This window comes from Schistocerca serialis, chromosome 2 (genome assembly GCF_023864345.2).
Source record: "Schistocerca serialis cubense isolate TAMUIC-IGC-003099 chromosome 2, iqSchSeri2.2, whole genome shotgun sequence".
In the NCBI taxonomy this organism is placed as follows: domain Eukaryota; kingdom Metazoa; phylum Arthropoda; class Insecta; order Orthoptera; family Acrididae; genus Schistocerca; species Schistocerca serialis.
This window is the reverse complement of record NC_064639.1, coordinates 551,598,288-551,617,044: the sequence shown is the minus strand read 5'-3', so window position 1 is coordinate 551,617,044 and position 18,757 is coordinate 551,598,288.

The window sequence follows — 18,757 nt, the reverse complement described above, 5'->3', positions numbered from 1 at the left end:
GTAACACTGTTTGCCACTGAACAATTAATGAATAAATTACATTATTCAGTCAAGCTATTCACACTGTTCCAGCTGCACTTAAATGTTTTGGGCTGTTATTTGTAAACAGATCCCATAAACCAATTAATTAATTTGCAAAATAAATTTATCTACTGGTAAGGGGAGGTATTAATGAGTGTGCATTCCAACCCTATGCTATCAGTAACAAGAAATGACAGTTCATTTAAGGTTTACACAAGTTAGTCCAGCAGTGTTTAGGGCGAACTTAAATGTCCTCCCTTGCTCCTCACTGGCTGCATCCTTATGGGTGACAACAAAACAAAAATGGAATTGGGTGCCTTCCTTGCAGTAGCTTTACACAGACATCTGCCTTGAGGTCATTACATTGCTCCTTGCTCCTTCATGCCAAAAATAAAGAAATCAGTTTATGCAGTGAGAACAATGTGACAGGTTCAGAATTATGAGAAAATAGGTAAGGTGTATCATGCATCAGTGTATCCAAAATTAAGAAGTGGATGTGCTGCACTCAAGCATATAGTTAGTTATACTGTCATCTATTTATTTATTTTGAAAGAGGCATTTAGGATTCAATGTAATCTCAGTTGTAATGAGCCATATACAGGAATGGCGAGGAGCAAGAACTTACTTAAAATCCTGTCAGTAGACAGGATGAGTCACATAAGATGTAACACTCCTTTTATTTCATGAACATTTTCAGATATCAAAGAGAGGTTTTCCACAATTTAGAGTATGCTTAGGGGCCTGTAATGTTTTGTATAGATAATACTGCTGACATTTTGAAACTGCAAGATAGTAGGCCATTTCACCCTTCCACATAGGTGCAGGGCCAAACTCTGCATATCTTTCATTTTTTGATATTTGCAGTTATGTGATACATTTCTTGATATGAACAATCGGGGAACATCATCAAGCTAACATATATAATCTGTAATCAGGTGCAAAGTACCAAGAGAAGTAATATTGTATGGGAAGGAATGGAGTAAGTTTTAAGCTTTCCTGTGTTTGCAGAAGATCCCTCCAGGTGGCCATGTCATGGATGCAGAGTTCACCTGCTGCACACAATAGAAGTCAGCATGTGTCCAATAGGGTGGGAGCTTATGGACTGACAAAACTGACCACTGACCAGGGAGTCTTTGTGCTCACCTGCTGCCAGTGGCACCCTCCTTAATCTTGAGATTCAGAGAATGGGCCAATGAACTCTCACAGTTGTCTGATGGCAGAAAGGTGCTTTTGGGTGAGAGACTTGTGTTGTGAACAAAAGGCCATGGCTTAATACCACAAGCCGTGGGCCTTTTCAATAACAATTCACAGAAACAGCCATGAAACTCCAGGTGAACCAGCAATGTAGTGCTGCACACACACAACACTCCTAACAGGTTCTGTTAGCACCATAAACATCAAGAAGCTTCAAACGTAAGCTTCTCACAGTAGCTGGGATTGGATAAACGACAGTGATGTCAGCTACAGATTCCTGCCTCCAGAAGAATTGGAGGGAAGGTCACTCATTGGCAGGAAAATTAATGGAGAATGGTATTGGGAAGCTTAGAGCACCTGTCAAAGTGCTAGGATTGGTGCTTTAATTGTTGAATGGTCACCATTGGTCAGCTTCTCACACAGTGAAGCAGAAACTCACTTTGTGCTGGATGGAAGAGGAGTTCTTGGGGACTGGTTTTTTACTGTCGTGCCAGACAGTTGTGGCACCCTGCTGCTTCCACTGCAGAGAATTTCTGATAGAAGTTTGCTTGTTTGGCTATCCAAGCAATACTAATAATGTTAATGGATGCACATCTATTGGTCTCCAGTCCAGAGGCTACCTGTGTGGAATTCAGGAGACTTCATCGAGTAGCTGTTATTATTGAGGCATCCTCATGCAAAATACTTGGTCAGTAACATACACAGCTCTGGCTCGTGATGTTCTGATCTGTTGTTAGAGCTCCGAAAATAGGAGCTTAGGATTTTTACATGTTGCATTCAACATACCACTTCACCTAGATATGTAGTAGTGGGGTACCCTGTATCCAATTTACACTTTCTTAACTCAGTTCACATTTAATTAGCGCCTTTTTGCCTCCCTTGTTTGCACCAGAGGAGTCTTTGTGGCTTTTGTGCAGTATTAATAGGCAGAGTGATTTGCTGACTGGTCATTCACTTATTCTCTGTTTGCAGATTATGTACTTTTGTCATGATAATCATTATTCTGATAAAATATTATTCTGAACCACTATATGTTTAAAGACAATAAATGTAATAATGTGATGGGAGGATTTCATTTATCATTTCATCACATAGTCTTACCTTAATTCCTACCAATCACTATTTTTAGAGGGGATTTTTTTTCAGTCTGTTAGGTCTCACATCAGGATCAAATTAAGGTTCAAGATTGCCTTGTGCTAATTAATGTGGAATCTTCTGGGTGGAACTTGCATTGGAGCATCATGCTTCCATCATTTGCATTCCTTATAGGTCCTCACTGAGACAAACCTTTGGCTAGTTTCCATAATTGACCCTTCGCCTTAGGAAAGGACCCATCAAAATCTTTGAATTATACATAAAGTTTTTCTTTCCCCCAGCAATCAATGGAAAACTTTGTTTTCTTTTTAATCCCATGTCAGCTATAGCCTTGCAGGCATGAATTTAATAATCATTATGTCTTCTTTACCATCTAGCAATTACCTTACATAGCCAAAGTTCAGGTGAAGTTAGCAATTCCTGAATGCTAATGAGGAGCAATGCACACTTTTTAAAAGGGAGAACTGAGAAGGATTTAGTTATACTGTGGAGAAATTTGACTGCCAGAGTGAGGACTTTTTTGGGGAATGATATGGAATTCACAAATAAGGAACAGTCAGGACCACATGCTGTTGATTTCTATTCTGAAATGTTCATCAAGTGACACAGAGCACAGTCAAAGTGCAGTGATGGGCATATTGAAGAACAGGACATAGAGAATTTGTAGAGATGATCGTAATGATTCAAAATCTGTTATCAATTGTGGCATTTTATTTGTGTCGGCTTGATGGTGATGGTTGTCCCAGTCTGGTTGACATGGAACAGCGTGCGTTGATCACGATGACTCCGATCGTTAACTGTTAAAAACAAACTTCTTGCTTGGTTGATTAGTTTCAAACACTATCTCCCTTAGACTGATATCAGTGTATCAATGGAGCAGCACACCAGAGCTGTTTCCTACTCAAGGCTAATAATAGAGTTTATGTCGGCGGTTGGTATATTGCTGTGTCCTTTTGTTGTTTGTGACAATCACAGATCATGAAGGCTAAGTCCCAGAATTAATCAGGTATCACATAATTTACTTTTCTTTCACATATAATTGCTCTGTTGTCTGGCTCAACCGTAAATGTTATTTTACTTCAGTTCGAAATTTTGACTAGTACGTCAAGTCGATAATGGAAAACTTTTAAAACTTCAGAAAGGTTTGAAACAATCTAATAGCATTCAAAAGTCTTACTACTATTGCAACATCTACAAGAGAAACTGAATTAACATCTCCACTGCAGTGTTACATTGTAATCGCAGCGAACTTACAGCTCAATGCGGCTAAAACTCTCTTCTTGGATAAATGTTATCTCTGATCTATTTATGGTCTGGGCTTTAATCTTCATAAAGAATATATTTTGAATTATTTATTTAAAGTTTCAGGCTTCTTACCATCTGATAGTCTTTAATTTAGTCCTTTCTTTATAATAAATGTTATTAGTTACATAGTATTCCTGTTAGTCAAACTAGCAATAGTGTTAATTTCGTTGTCAGTAGCTCCTGTTACTGTCAGGATAACTAATTTTTTTATTTCTTTTGCTACCAAAGGGCTTTCATTAGTGGTTCCATATTTGGGGTGTTACACAATGGAGAATAGATCAGTCAATAGGTGTCAATATAATAGAGCCCCACAGCTCAGAGTAGCATCCCCGATAAAGTATAGCGATTGCGAACTGCCACAAGACTCCATAATCATTCTCCTCAAAGAAATGGACAGAAAATAAGAGAAACCCAAAGAAAGAAGGGAAACAATAGAGAAAGAGCAAGACATGAATTCGAAAAAGCACCAGAAATGCATTTTCAATCAGATAAGTGAAATCAGGGACAAAATGGTACAATTTGTCAAAGAGCGTGTGGAGGCACAACAGACTGCCCTAGATGCAAAAAGGGATTCATGTTTGACTAGGGTGGAGACAACAGGAGCAGAGAAGGTTGCCCTTATCACGAACAACTGAGTGAAAAGCGCAATCCTGATGGTGAACAAAATCACAAAGGCACACGGTACTGGATGGAAACAGGGTCAGGAAATGGTCCAGCAGACTTTGAGTAAGATTTCAAATATAGATGATCTGGTATCTGATCTTGAACAAGCATTTAGAACAGGTACGGCCAGAAGAGTCAGCCAGAACTATGGAGTACAAATTTGTGGTAGATCTACAACAAGTGCACCCCCACTGCCACACTATGGCCAGACCGTAAAGCAATGCTGGAAAGATTTAGCAAGACTTCAGTACATTGTGGTAGTAATAGGAGACAGAATGCGGCCCATCAAGTTGAGAACATACATGTCACAGAGTTCTCACATATCAAGCACGAAAAAAGAACCTGCACTCAACTACAAACATTTCCTAAGTATTTTAAAATTCCAAACCTTTAAGGAAGGGGGGGGGGGGGGGGAGGGTGGAGGGGGAGGTGTTCACTACACCCTGAGGCTTGGATTGTGCAGTTTACAACATCGGTTGTACCTTCATGGCCAGTCAGTGCAAAGCTGGACTTGTACACACCTAAAGGCCGCTGAGGCAGAAAAAATGTGCAATGTTGCAGTATGTTGTAGTACATGTGACCAGTTCCAAGATGCTTTCCTCATGCCTTACTGGTCAAGGGAGACATGGAATAGGATTAAGTGTATGATGTTGTGGCCTGATCTCAAGGCATCATGCTATAAGAGCCCAATAAAAATGTTTGATGCATTGATTGCAAAAAAATCAATTTTTAGATGCACCTTACAGGACTGCAGAAATCATCTGCTTCTGCTATACCAAACAACAATCCAGCTATCAACAACCTTTAGTTGGAAAACGTGGTGAGGACATAGGAGTTTTGAGAAAACTTGAATTAGTTCTTGAATAGCAAAACACATGTAACAAAAAAAGGAATAACTACCAGACTCAGGGAAATAACAGACATGTGCCACAGGAAAGAATGGGACAGCATGAATGGGTAAGTCCTGAACACCAACATTATGGAGAGGACAGTACCTGTAGGTTCAATAGCAACTGGCATGAACAAGTACATGGCCAGCAGGTGGGCAATGGATGGTATGGCCAATGGTACATTCAAAACAATGGCGAGGTAGCGCAAGTCAGGGGACTAAACCTATCTAATAGTCCACAAAATCATGGTACAAATAATAACTGATGTCTGAGATGAGTCAAGCCAGTTTGTAATGACTCAGCTGATAGATTTGGCAATAGCTGGATACAGCAAATAGGGTATGATTACAGACAAGAATTACTCTTGAAAGAAAAGGAGGAGATAAGCAAAGAGGACCTCCATCCTGTAAATTCAGTTAAGGTGGGAAAGGTAGAGATACTTGCCATTACAGACAGCAGCAGCCACATACAGCCATCTCAGAACAGGTGTTCTGAAGATGTGTGGCAGATAGAAGTCGGCTGACTCTTGCCACACACAAGACAAAGATAAAAGGTCTGATCATAGTGACTAGCATCAAAGTCAGTCTGCAAACTATGCTGGAATTCATGTGCCAAGGGAACCACCTGGTATCAAATTTTCTATTGTTGCCAAATCTTCAATACCAATCGTCATTAGCATGAAGTTCTTGAAAGATCATCACACAATACTCGAACTAGAAAGAGGCCTGTTCATGCTAATCAAGGGGAGTGAGATCATCATTAGGTTCAATTAGCAGGCGATCATAGCAACAACTGCCAGCAGTCTAAATCTCTGTTATAAACAGAATAGTGGAGACAGAAATAACTGGCCAGCTAGTGGTCTTAAGGATATTTGTGTTGAAGAAAAGACCCACAATGAACAGATAGGAAACATAATCAGAGAGAAAGTAGAATCTGCTCAGAGAATAGAGGCAAAACAAAGAGAGGAACTACATAATGTTCTGATGGCAAACACTGATGTGTTTATGCTGAAGCTTGACTGCATAAAAAATTCGTGTACCAGTTTCATGTCAAACCACACATAGTTCATTTGTTGGCATATATAATCCCATATGTTAAGGGTGAGGCATGTGGCTTGCTGCAGGCTGCTTCTGCAAGGGTGTGGTGCAACAACCCCTTTCATCCACTTCCCCTAGAAAAGGCCATGAATTTGGTTGCACTTGTGTGCCCCACCTGGCTTGGCAAGGCACAGTGCCAGCTAGTCTGACCCACCAAGTGTATGTGAAGTGTTGGGTCTTGAAAGCAAGAGTTGTGATGAACCCGGCATAGTTCAACCTGGCCCCTACAGGCCAAGCATACCTGTCAGTTGCCCAGGTAACTACCTCCACTATCTCTTCCCTCCACAATCTGCTCGAGAGGTGGCTTCTCCTCTGTCCCTTCATGTTCCTCAACCAGCACACAGATGCTAGCACTCGCTTCCATTTCTCACAAATCCAACAAGGTATCTTGGTCAACATTAACATATTGACACTAGTACATGTCCAAAACCCTGACAATGTTAATAAAAGAACTAGTCATGTCTGAACAAAGTAGCAATTGAAGAAAGTAATGTTTTAACAAAGTAATATTTGAGCACAGTAACATCAGAGTGAAGTATGGTTACCCTTGCACTACATAGTATTCCAATGAACATGAAATCAAAACAGAACCTAATGTGTAACTTTGAAATATATTATCTATAGTATAATGTCGTTATGAAGCGCTACTAATAGACAGATCAGAAAAGGTGTAGAGGATTCCCTTTAATACTACCTGAGACTACCACTTAGTTTTGATATGGATAAGACTATAACATTATAAACCACCAACTACTTCTTAATGGTGAATGTATGAAATGTAATGGAATACATAAGGAATATAAAAAGAAACATGCATTATTCTAGTGATATTAAAAAATTAAAACTAACTAATGTTACTTACATACTTACTTTTATTGTATGTATTGTGTGTTAACCGGAGGCCTAGAAACGATGGAGAGGCCCCATCCCCACCACGGCCACAGAGGTCCTCAACCCCACGACGACTGCTGCAGTCCACTTCACCCCTCACCGAACCACTCTTTCAGGGTTCCCTGTCCCTATTTGGTCATACAAGTCTATTTCCCACTCCACGTAACAATATTCTTTGGGAAATCCTCTCTTTGTTGTTACCTGCATGTACGATGAAGTCTTTAATGCCAGCAATGTCACTCATTCAGAAAAACAGGGCAGGTGGCCAGCCTCTAGTTTTTCTTGATGTTGAGTAAGTAGCACATATTTCACCTATGGTGTTTACTCCTGTTTTTGTCTTATTGTACATTGTTATAAGCTTTGGTTTCTTCTCACTGGCAGTATCAGTGTCAATGACATTGTCATGATTCAAAGATGAAAGGAGGATGATGTTTTTTCCTTTCTTTAGCACATAGGAAACTATGGTACTATCCTTTCTGAACCCAAAAAGGCTGCTTTCTAAATCACAACCTCTCATGCAAGCAAACTCTGGAGGTAGCTCCCTCTTATTCCTATTAAGAGTTCCTACTGCCATCAGTTTCTCCCTACATCCATCTGAATCTGCTTAGTGTATTCATCTCTTGGTCCCCCTCTACGATTTTTACCCTCCAATGCTAAAATTGTGGTCCCTTGATGCCTCAGAACATGCCCTACCAATAGGTCCCTTCTTCTTGTCAAGTTGTGCCACAAACTCCTCCCCAATTCTATTCAATACCTCCTCATTAGTTATGTGATCTACCCATCTAATCTTCAGCATTCTTCTGCAGCACCACATTACGAAAGCTTCTATTCTCTTCTCGCCTAAACTATTTTTCGTCCTGACACTTAAATCTATACTCGATGTTGACAAATTTCTCTTCTTCAGAAACGCTTTCCTTGCCATCGCAAGTCTACATTTTATATCCTCTCTTCTTCAACCATCATCAGTTATTTTGCTCCCCAAATAACAAAACTCCTTTACTACTTTAAGTGTCTCATTTCCTAGTCTAATTCCTGCAGCATCACCAGATTTAATTTGACTACATTCCATCATCCTCGTTTTGCTTTTGTTGATGTTCATCTTATATCCTCCTTTCAAGACACTGTCCATTCCGTTCAGCTGCTCTTCCAGGTCCTTTGCTGTCTCTGACAGAATTACAATGTCATCGGCAAACCTCAAAGTTTTAATATGTTCTCCATGAATTTTAACTCCTACTCCAAATTTTTCTTTTGTTTCCTTTACTGCTTGCACAATATACAGATTGAATAACATCGGGGATAGGCTACAACCCTGTCTCACTCCCTTCCCAACCACTGCTTCCCTTTCCTGTCCCTCGATTCTTATAACTGCTATCTGGTTTCTGTACAAATTGTAAATAGCCTTTCGCTCCCTGTATTTTATCCCTATCACCTTCAGAATTTGAAAGAGAGTATTCCAGTCAACATTTCCAAAAGCTTTCTCTAAGTCTACAAATGCTGGAAACGTAGGTTTGCCTTTCCTTAATCTATTTTCTAAGATCTACATCTACATCCATACTCCGCAAGCCACCTGACGGTGTGTAGTGGAGGGTACTTTGAGTACCTCTATTGGTTCTCTCTTCAATTCCAGTCTCGTATTGTTCATGGAAAGAAGGATTGTCGGTATGCCTCTGTGTAGGCTCTAATCTCTCTGAGTTTATCCTCATGGTCTCTTCGCGAGATATACGTAGGAGGGAGCAATATACTGCTTGACTCCTCGGTGAAGGTATGTTCTTGAAACTTCAACAAAAGCCCGTACCGAGCTACTGAGCGTCTCTCCTGCAGAGCCTTCCACTGAAGTTTATCTATCATCTCCGTAATGCTTTTGCGATTACTAAATGATCCTGTAATGAAGCACGCTGCTCTCCATTGGATCTTCTCTATCTCTTCTATCAACCCTATCTGGTACAGATCCCACAGTGGTGAGCAATATTCAAGCAGTGGGCGAACAAGTGTCTGTAACCTACTTCCTTTGTTTTTGGATTGCATTCCCTTAGGATTCTTCCAATGAATCTCAGTCTGGCATCCGCTTTACCGACGATCAACTTTATATGATCATTCCATTTTAAATCGCTCCTAATACCTACTCCCAGATAATTCACAAAATTAACTGCTTCCAGTTGCTGACCTGCTATATTGTAGCTAAATGATAAAGTACCTTTCTTTCTACGTATTCGCAGCACATTACACTTGTCTACATTGAGATTCAATTGCCATTCCCTGCACCATGTGTCAATTTGTTGCAGATCCTCCTGCATTTCAGTACAATTTTCCATGGTTACAACCTCTCGATATGCTACAGCATCTTCCGCAAAAAGCCTTAGTGAACTTCTGATGTTATCCACAAGGTCATTTACGTATATCGTGAATAGGAACGGTCCTACAACACTCCCCTGTGGCATACCTGAAATCACTCTTACTTCGGAAGACTTCTCTCCATTGAGAATGACATTATACGACTGTTGGAAGAACTTACATAATTTTTGTCATTAATGGCATCGCAATAATGAGCCTACACAAAAATGGCCAGGGCAACATTTAATTCAGAATCGATGAGACAATGAAACAAAGAACACTCATTCCTCCCCTACAAAAGAACACAGATAATAATATTTGTAATTCTGATAGCGCAGATAACACCTCTCCATTCTTAAGCCTCTGGAATTTTTTTCTACTGGAGGCTATGCTATAGATGGTAGCGTTAATGGGTCACTGCAAAACACCTGTACAGACAGCACAATCCTCACCCCACCACCAGCATCAGTATAGCACATGACCATGGCACTGATCTGTTACAGTGACATCAGAAGTCACTAACGAGGTGTCAGCATTCCTTCATGCCAGATGCATTTATGCCCAACCATCAGCTGCACCTCTAAAGACAATTATATTTTTGCAAACTGCACTCAACGAAAAAATTTTACTACAGATATTGCTGTATCACTGGCCCCTCCAGGCATGCACTGAACCAATCACCCTCACTCTACACTCAACCTCCTGATCACAACGCAACCTCAGCATTCTCACACCACAGCCTGGTGCCAGGAAGTGGCAGGGTTGCGGTCTGTGTAAAGACTCACAAATGCTCTCGCAAAAAAATCACAGTTGAGTCGTACAGTAGAGGAGCAATGGTTTTTCTCAAAGTAGCTATTTTTCTCCTAATATACAAAGTCGTCTACAACTAATTATGAGCTGATAAGCACAATTTATTTTTAATATTCACAATAGAAGTAGCCAGCAGTGATTGCTTCTGTCTGCTAACATATAATTTTACTTGTTTCATGATGGGATTTCTGGAACACATTCTGTGAATGATAATCTCCTTTGGCATGGGGTATTTGTTAATACAGTTATTAGTAAGATGACCCTTCAAAGATATCTTCCTTAAACTTTTTAAATACTTTGGAAGTCTGTTTCAACAGTTTGATCCCATTCTGATAGGAGTTGTCTTTAGCTTTCATGTCTTGCATTGTCTAGAGATAGCCTCCATCTCTTCTAGAGTTATGAATATGTAAATCTTGGTTTAAAATATTTTATTGGTTTTATTTTAAAATTAGTTGTATAGTTTTACAAAAATACAAGGAGAGCCACATAAGATGCAACACCTCTTTCATTTTGTAAACAGTTCCAGATACTGAAATGAGGTTTTCAGCAAATGATAGTACTTCAAGGGGCACATACTTCTCTTTGGTATTGAAGCAGTGCTGATCCTCATGAAGTTTGCTGTTTGTGTGCCAAACTTGGTCAGAATTAATCCAGGACTTTGGGAGGAGATTCCAGGCATATGTACATACATGCTGCTCTCTGCTCTCCATTTTTTTAAAAAATAGAATGATATATTTTCTTTAATGGCAACCAAAAACCTTGGAAATACAGTGATGTAATGCTTGTTAATTTTGGAGCTGAAACTGTTCACAAAAGAGTCGAAGAAATATTCTAAAACTAGTTGTAACATTACCACTTTGCCTGGGTGTTTATTTATTACCTCTTCCACATGCCTCCCCTCACAACCTCTCTGTCTTCCATCTGCATTCTCATACCCTCTTCCTATTGTCCTGATGACTACCCCTCTCCATCTTCCATGTCTCCTACACCTCTCCCTCCTGTCATTTATCTCTCTGTTCGTCTCCTCATCCCCCTCTCTCTGCCTATCTCCTCCTCCCCTCTTTCTGTCTATTTCTTCCTGCCCCCTCTCTGTGTGTGTGCATCTCCTCCTCCTCCTCCTCCTCTCCTTTCTCTCTCTGACCATCCCTCACCTACTCTCTGTCTGTCTCCTCCTTGCCCCCAATCTGTATCCATCTCCTTCCCCTCTCTACCCACCTCTTCCTCATTCCCCTCTGTGCCCATTTCCTCCTCACCCCACACTCTGCCAATGTCGTCATCATCCCTCTCTCTGCTAACCCCATCTTCCCCCCTTCTATGCGCACCTCCTTTTCCCCTCTCTTTATGTCTGTCTGCTTGTGCTCCCCCTCTCTGTGCCTATCAACTCCTGCCCTCCCCCTCTCTGTTCCATCTCTTTCTCCCTTTCTATCTTTTTGTCCATCTCCTCCCCCCCCTTTCTCTTCTCTTTTCTCCCTTGCTCTCTCTCTGTGTTCATCTCTTCTTCCTCTCTCTATCCATATCCTCCTCCCCATCCCTCTGTCCATCACCTCCTCCCCCTCACTCTTTCCATCAGCTCCTCCCTTTCTATCTGCCCCCCCCCCCCCCCCCCCGCACCCCACTCTCCCTACTGATCCCCTGCTGCCACTAACTCCTCTTTTCCTATTGATTCCCTTCTTTACCCACCTTGACCTTCTCCCTGCTTTGTCCAAACAGGTTGATAAAGCCATCGATACTACTCTCACAACATACCTCAAGGGCAGCTATAAATTGGGCGTTGGAAAATGTTCCTTGTCCTGACACATAGGCTGCCCTGCAAAGCAAATTAGTAAAGCATGCCAGGATTATTCTCATTCAACACCACCAACTAATAACATATTTTAGCCTTCTGTAATTATGTGAATGTACTTTAATTCACTTGATAGCTCCCGGCCACAGATATCCGTTTTGATTTCATTTGACGTGAGAGTAAACGAAGGGGAAACAGCAAACTCACTAAATGTAAAGACGGGCCATGTGGAGACTACCCACAGACTGCTCTGCACATCAGCACCGAATCTACATTTGCTACCCAGGTCAAAAATAAAAAAAATCGAATTTTCAAAAATATGTTCATCTTGTCGCGGACATCTTTCTGAAAAGTCGGAAACATAAAACATATGTGTTCGAAGAAATTTAAGACATGTTATTTGGTCTTGAGAGTGCTAAAGTGCAGTGCCACGCCTCTTCATACAGTATTCTTCTATCGCACGTCACTGTACTTCGCTCTGTGGAATTGGAGCATGTATATTGTGTAACGGATGCCATCAAACTATATCCAGGACAACGGAAATTGAAAAGTCCTGTGGTGCCTCTCCTGCTACCAGTCGGCCGGTTTGATAGCCGGCCCCTCTTTTTCTTTCTTTTTTTTTTAAAAAAAGAAAAAGATAAAATAATCTCGCAATTAATAGCGGATGGAATTATTTGTAATCGGGAGAACAAGAGCTCTTCACGAAATTTGCACCCTTCATTGCCTATTAGCTAATAACTTGTTGTTTTGTGTGACATAAAATTAAATATAGGATACATAAAACCAATAAGGACAAGAGACAAGCAAGAAAGTACACATTTTTTCAATCCTTAGCTCCTAGCTTTCTTTTTTCTCTGTAATCTTGCTACAGCTTTACATGGCGTGCTTTTCTTTCGGCGAAAGAATCTATTACCTCATCAAAGTTATTCAAACATTTTGCTACATGAAAAATCGAAATGTCGTTATCTAATACTGAAAAAGCTGTTAATACAAATAATACCCACGACTGGTGTAGTTTCTCGGTCTGATTGCGTCTATTTTGTCACAGTCTGCTTGGTAAAACAAAATAGGCCTTTCTAATGTTACAGCAATTTTGTAACACACACCAAATAAACGAGACAGTTTTGGCACATATGGTCATTTTTATAACAGGATATAATATAATTCACTAAGTACCAATATCAAATGCCTATTAGGCCTACTACAAGCAAAAAGCTTTATGCTAGGAAATAGTTTCACATTTCATTCATACGCACCAGTTTCTCAAGTGTGAGATCGAAAAGTAGTATTACGAAATTTTTATATAAATTTGGAATCGTCTTATTCTTCCATAATTTGTGTGATGTCCCCGTTTCTCCTACTTCCTCGTTCTAACAAACAATCTTGTCATCACCAATTCTGTAGCTACTCCTGCGGTTGTCAAAATTTGTTCGCCGATTAACTTCACTAACCCTGCCAGAATCACAGGTTTAGTTGTCCCGAGTTTATTCTCCAGTTAGGCGTTGTTACATGGTTGTACAACACGTTTCCCGCGTTACTTCCAGAATAGAACTTAAGCGGCTGCTAGCCGGGGACTGTACAACTGGTCCTTACTAGTGTAGCTATCTGGTCAAAAATTTTCTGTAAAAATTCCATTTTCTTGGATACACCGAGAAGATAATATGTAATCTTTCTCATCTGTAATCCCTGTTAGTCATTTATTTCCACTCTTGTAGTCTGAATCTATGGATTTCGCTAGTAATTATAACAATGCTGAACATTTGCAAACCCAATCAACCACATAATCAGACAGCGATTGACGTTCATCCGTTTGCCTTTAATCCGCTCAGCTCGTATCGCCCCGTCCCCTTTTGCGACAAGGATTCTCCCGACAGAGACATCACATATTCTATGCATGCATTCAGAAATTAACGTATGACTCATTCAGAAATCAACTTAAAATGTGTTCAAAAACCAACAGAGTGGCTTTCAAAATCATATGAATAATCGTGCGCTGGATGCTAGGCGCTATGTGAAACTAGTTTTTTGCCCTCAAAAATATGAATTTGGCGCCCCCTTTTCCGGTAGCATCTAGCTGCTTGCACAGCCAACCAGCCACATTCCGGTAGCCAGAAGCGGGAGAATCTAGGGGAGGGTGGGGCACATTGAACCATAAAAAATATATTTCCGTGTTACTCATCCAATAATTTTATTGCAAAGTTGTGATTTACATTACAGTTTAATCATTCAGGTTCAAATGGCCTTATATGATTACATTGTCAATAATTGTTTTTTAGCTGCACACCTTTGAAGAAAATTTGGTAAGTGGTTTATTGTGCCCCACATGTGGGGCACAAATAACCACTTTAAACAGGTTCATTGAAAGAACCTATTTAGCATACACAATAAGTGTAAATGTACTTTAAACATAATGTTTACATATGTTCCACGTGTGAATCATATAATTAAATCTGTAGGCACACAATCATGTAACTTATTTTGGAATTACCGAACATCAATGGACTCAAAGCTGATTACAAATTTTGAAATATAATTTTTGTCTCTTTGTTACACCATCAGTAGCATGTCGTGAGAGCACGTAAAGTATGTTGTTAGCTGCAACAAAAGCTTCATCCTTTACCTGGGGAAAATAAAACTTCCCTCCCATTTTTTCACTTTTTCTCGAAAATAATACCCGATAGTTTCCTGCGTCATCCTTTGGTTTCAAAATCTTCCCCACATAGTAAATTGGTGTTTTGTTTTTCAGTTCAAATTTGGTCAAAATGAAATCATCTGTTTCTGGTAATTTGCCCAAGTCTTAAAAGTTGTTCTCAGATTCACAAGACACATCCACGTTGGCATCACTCTCTTCATAATGCACCTCACTAATGTCATCATCTGATTCCTGCTCATAAAGCTTCCAGTTGAGCTTTTTATTGGGATGTATTGCGGCTTTCGTCCTCTCTTACATTTATTGCTCTTCTTTCTGTTCTCTGATTTTGGATATCCTCAAATTATTTCAGGAGGAACTCCATTAGGAAAAGCTGTGTTGGTGTTAAGCACTGCAGATGGGCCTGCTTGCTGCAGATCTTGTGACTAGCTGTCATGTACTGAGGCTTGTCCTGCAGGTTGTGCATCCTTGATACGATGGAGAGAATTAACATCTGAAGTTGTTCCGTTCGCCTCCATGACCCTGTCTGTTACTTTGCTGACTATAAAGTCTTTGTCAGTTAAGATTTCTTCAACAAAAGGAAATATTCAAAATTTCTTGAAAGCCAAACATATGTTAGTGGGTGTCATTGATCTGTCATGAGCAATTTTGACACATGCAGCTACACCATACATACTGAGAGGAGTGCCTTTCCTGAGTAGGAGTTTTGAATTTAATGCTGAGTAATAAGTTCCCTTGAATGAAGAGAACACTCCTATCTCTAGAGGCTGCAATTTGTTTGAGGTATGTAGGGGTATAGTTAGTTACATCTATTACCTCAATTGACAGATGGCTTTCATGATTGTCTAAAATTAGAAGCGCAGGATTGTCTTTGCTATTACTGGATTTGTGGATGAAAAGTTTCACGACATCCACAAAAAGTTTGCTATTCATCCAGTCAGTCTTTGTTGATAACCCCAGGGTGCCTGCTGGTGCACTTCTTATCATATGTTGTTTAAAATGTACTGAAGAAAATATCATTGCTGGGAGCAGGAAAGTACCACTTGCACTGATTATGCAACAGGGGGTCACTAAGACACCACATTCTCCACTAGTAGCTTGAGAAATCTGTTCACTTCCCTTTTGTGCCACTACCTTTGGAAGCCTATCTGGTACGGTTGAGGTACTGCTTTCATCCAGATTGAAAACCCTTGTACCATCAGCAAAAGTAGGATATCTCCGGTAAAGGTCTTTCAAGTTTTTGAAGAAATTCGAAACAGTATGCTGATTAAAGGACGTTGCTCTGGATAAGCTGCAGCCCTCTGGGGTTTGGGTACTTAAACTGGGATTTAGTTTCATGAACCCATAGAACCAGTCTACACTAGCCATTCCCTCCGTCCAGTTCTCAGAACATTTTTCAAAGCCATCTCACTTGCTAAGTTCCTGAATGTTTTAATGTTGACACCAAAGCATATCTTAGAAGAATGCAACAAATACTTCACAATTCTTTCTCCTGCTCCACAGAAAATACCTTACGACTGTCATAGTTTGGTGTTAATCTTTCACTGGAACCACATTTAATGTTTTCAGCATATTGTCAAAGAGTAGGGTAAGGTACTGAACGAGATTTAGCTGCTTGGCGAACTGCCATGCCCTTATTAAGAACATTCTGTACAGATTCTTGCATAACATCATGGTCAGTTTCACCTCTGTCCGTCTTCCTGCAGTATGAATGAACGATCTTCAAACCTGATAATATAAAACAGGACTGCTGAACGTCTGTAATTTAAAAGCCTTAAATACCTACACATATGTTTTTACCCATGCTAAGGAAATAAAGTACAGAGTGCTTGTATTGAACAATTAAAAGATTCCTGGGGCTCAATGGACCACCCTGGGGCACAATGAACCATGGCTCATTGTGCCCCGGGAGAACTCGGTTCAATGTGTCCCAACAGTACATATTTCAAACAAAGCTCATGTGAGGTTATGTATGAACATTGTTAATATTTGAAGATGTATATCATTAAAATACAGTATTGATATTGTTACAATGACTTACTTTCTCTAAAATTTGGTGACAAAGGACTGACAAAATTCAATCTATCTACGTCTCCAAAAATTGCTTCACTGTCACGAAACTAACATATCACCAGCACGACACTAATGGCAGGAACTAGTTCCTGCAGAAAACAAATGGCAGTCCGTAGAGCAGTACTGACAACATATGTACAGAGGAAAAAATAATTTACCACCTTATACTGAAATTATGCAACCTGATTCACTGTGCCCCATGGTTCAGAGTGCCCCACTCTCTCCTACTACTCAAACACGACTCAACTGAGCATGCGCTTGAGCCCACTCGTAACTGCTAAAACCAATCTAATGTGACTTCATGCTCATCAGAGGCAATTTGTTGATATGAAGCATTGCATAGCCTTCCTAAAACCTTTGACACAGTTTGCTGTTGCAAGGCGCTTGCATGAGCACTGTGTGCCGTTTTTGTATATTCCTTTACAGTTTAGTTTTTTTCTCTCGTTTATGTTTTATTGTTGAAGTATTATTCTGCAGTAGTGGGATACAGTAATATCTTTGTTACAGTATGAGTTCTTACCAGTCAAAATTACAAAAAAACCTAAAACAATGAAAAATTCCCAGAATTCTAAAAAATTCCCGGTTTTTCCCGGATCTCCCGGGTCCTATACGCCCTGAACTATTTTGCAGGCCTGGAGGAAACGCATTTTGGAGATGGGATCAAGGCACTGGAAATTGATTGTTGGACCAAGTGCATTAATCTACAAGGAGACTACATCGAAAAACAAAAAAAAAGTGTCAATGATGAAGTACTTTTTTTCTATTCCATTCCGAGGACTTGTCAAACCACTCTCATATGTAAGTTCCCCAATCATACTGTAATCGTCAATGGAAACTTTAATCATCCTACAATTAACTGGGAAAATTACAGTTTTGTTAGTGGTGGGCATCATAAGACATCCCATGAAACTTCACTAAATGTCTTCTCTGAAAACTACCTAGAACAGATAGTTAGGAACCCCACTCATTAAGTAAATATATTGGATCTAATGGCAACAAACAAAACTGACAATTGAGGACGTCCACATCAAAACTGGAATCAGTGCCCATGACATGGTTGTGGCAACATTGCAGGTCAGGAGCATGTACAGGAACTATGGCTTAAGTTTAAAAGAATAGGTGACCGCCCACTAAATAAATAAGTACCCAGTAGAACAGATCATAATGGGAGGGACCCTCATGGTATACAGTCACCGTAAAGAAACTTCTAAAGAAACAGAGTTTGCTGCAAAATAGATGTAAAACAAAGTGTAGGACTATAGATAGAGAGAGATGCTGAATGAAATGTGTTTGACTGTCAAGAGAGCAATGCGCGATTCCTTCAATGACTACCGTAGCAGAATATTGTCAAGTGACCTGCAGAACCCAAAGGAATTCTAGTCATATATAAAGGCAGTCAGTGGCATCAAAGTTAGTGTCCAGTCCCTAGCAAATGACACAGGAACTGAAACTGAGGGTAGCAAAGAAAAAGCTGAAATGCTTAACTCTGTTTTCAAATGTTCTTTTACAAAGGAAAACCCTGGAGAATTGCCCCAATTTAGTTCTTGTACCACAGAAAAGATGAATGAAATAAATATAAAGGTCAGTGACATTGAGAAACAGCTGAAATCATTAAAACTGAAGAAAGCTCCAGGCCTCGATGGAATTCCTGTCATAGTCTGTAATGAATTAGTGGCGAGTTAGCTCCTCTTCTAACTATAATCTATCACAGATCCCACAAACAAAAAACAGTGCCCAATTCCTGGAAAAAGCACAGGTCATACCTGTCTACAAGAAGGGTAGTGGGAGTGATTCGCAAAACTACTGTCCAATATCCTTGTCATCAATTTGTTGTAGAATCTTGGAACATATTCTGAGCTCAAACATAATTACATATCTTGAACAGAATGACCTGCTCAATGACAACCAGCATGGAATTCCAATGCATCAATCATGTGAAACTCAACTCGCACTT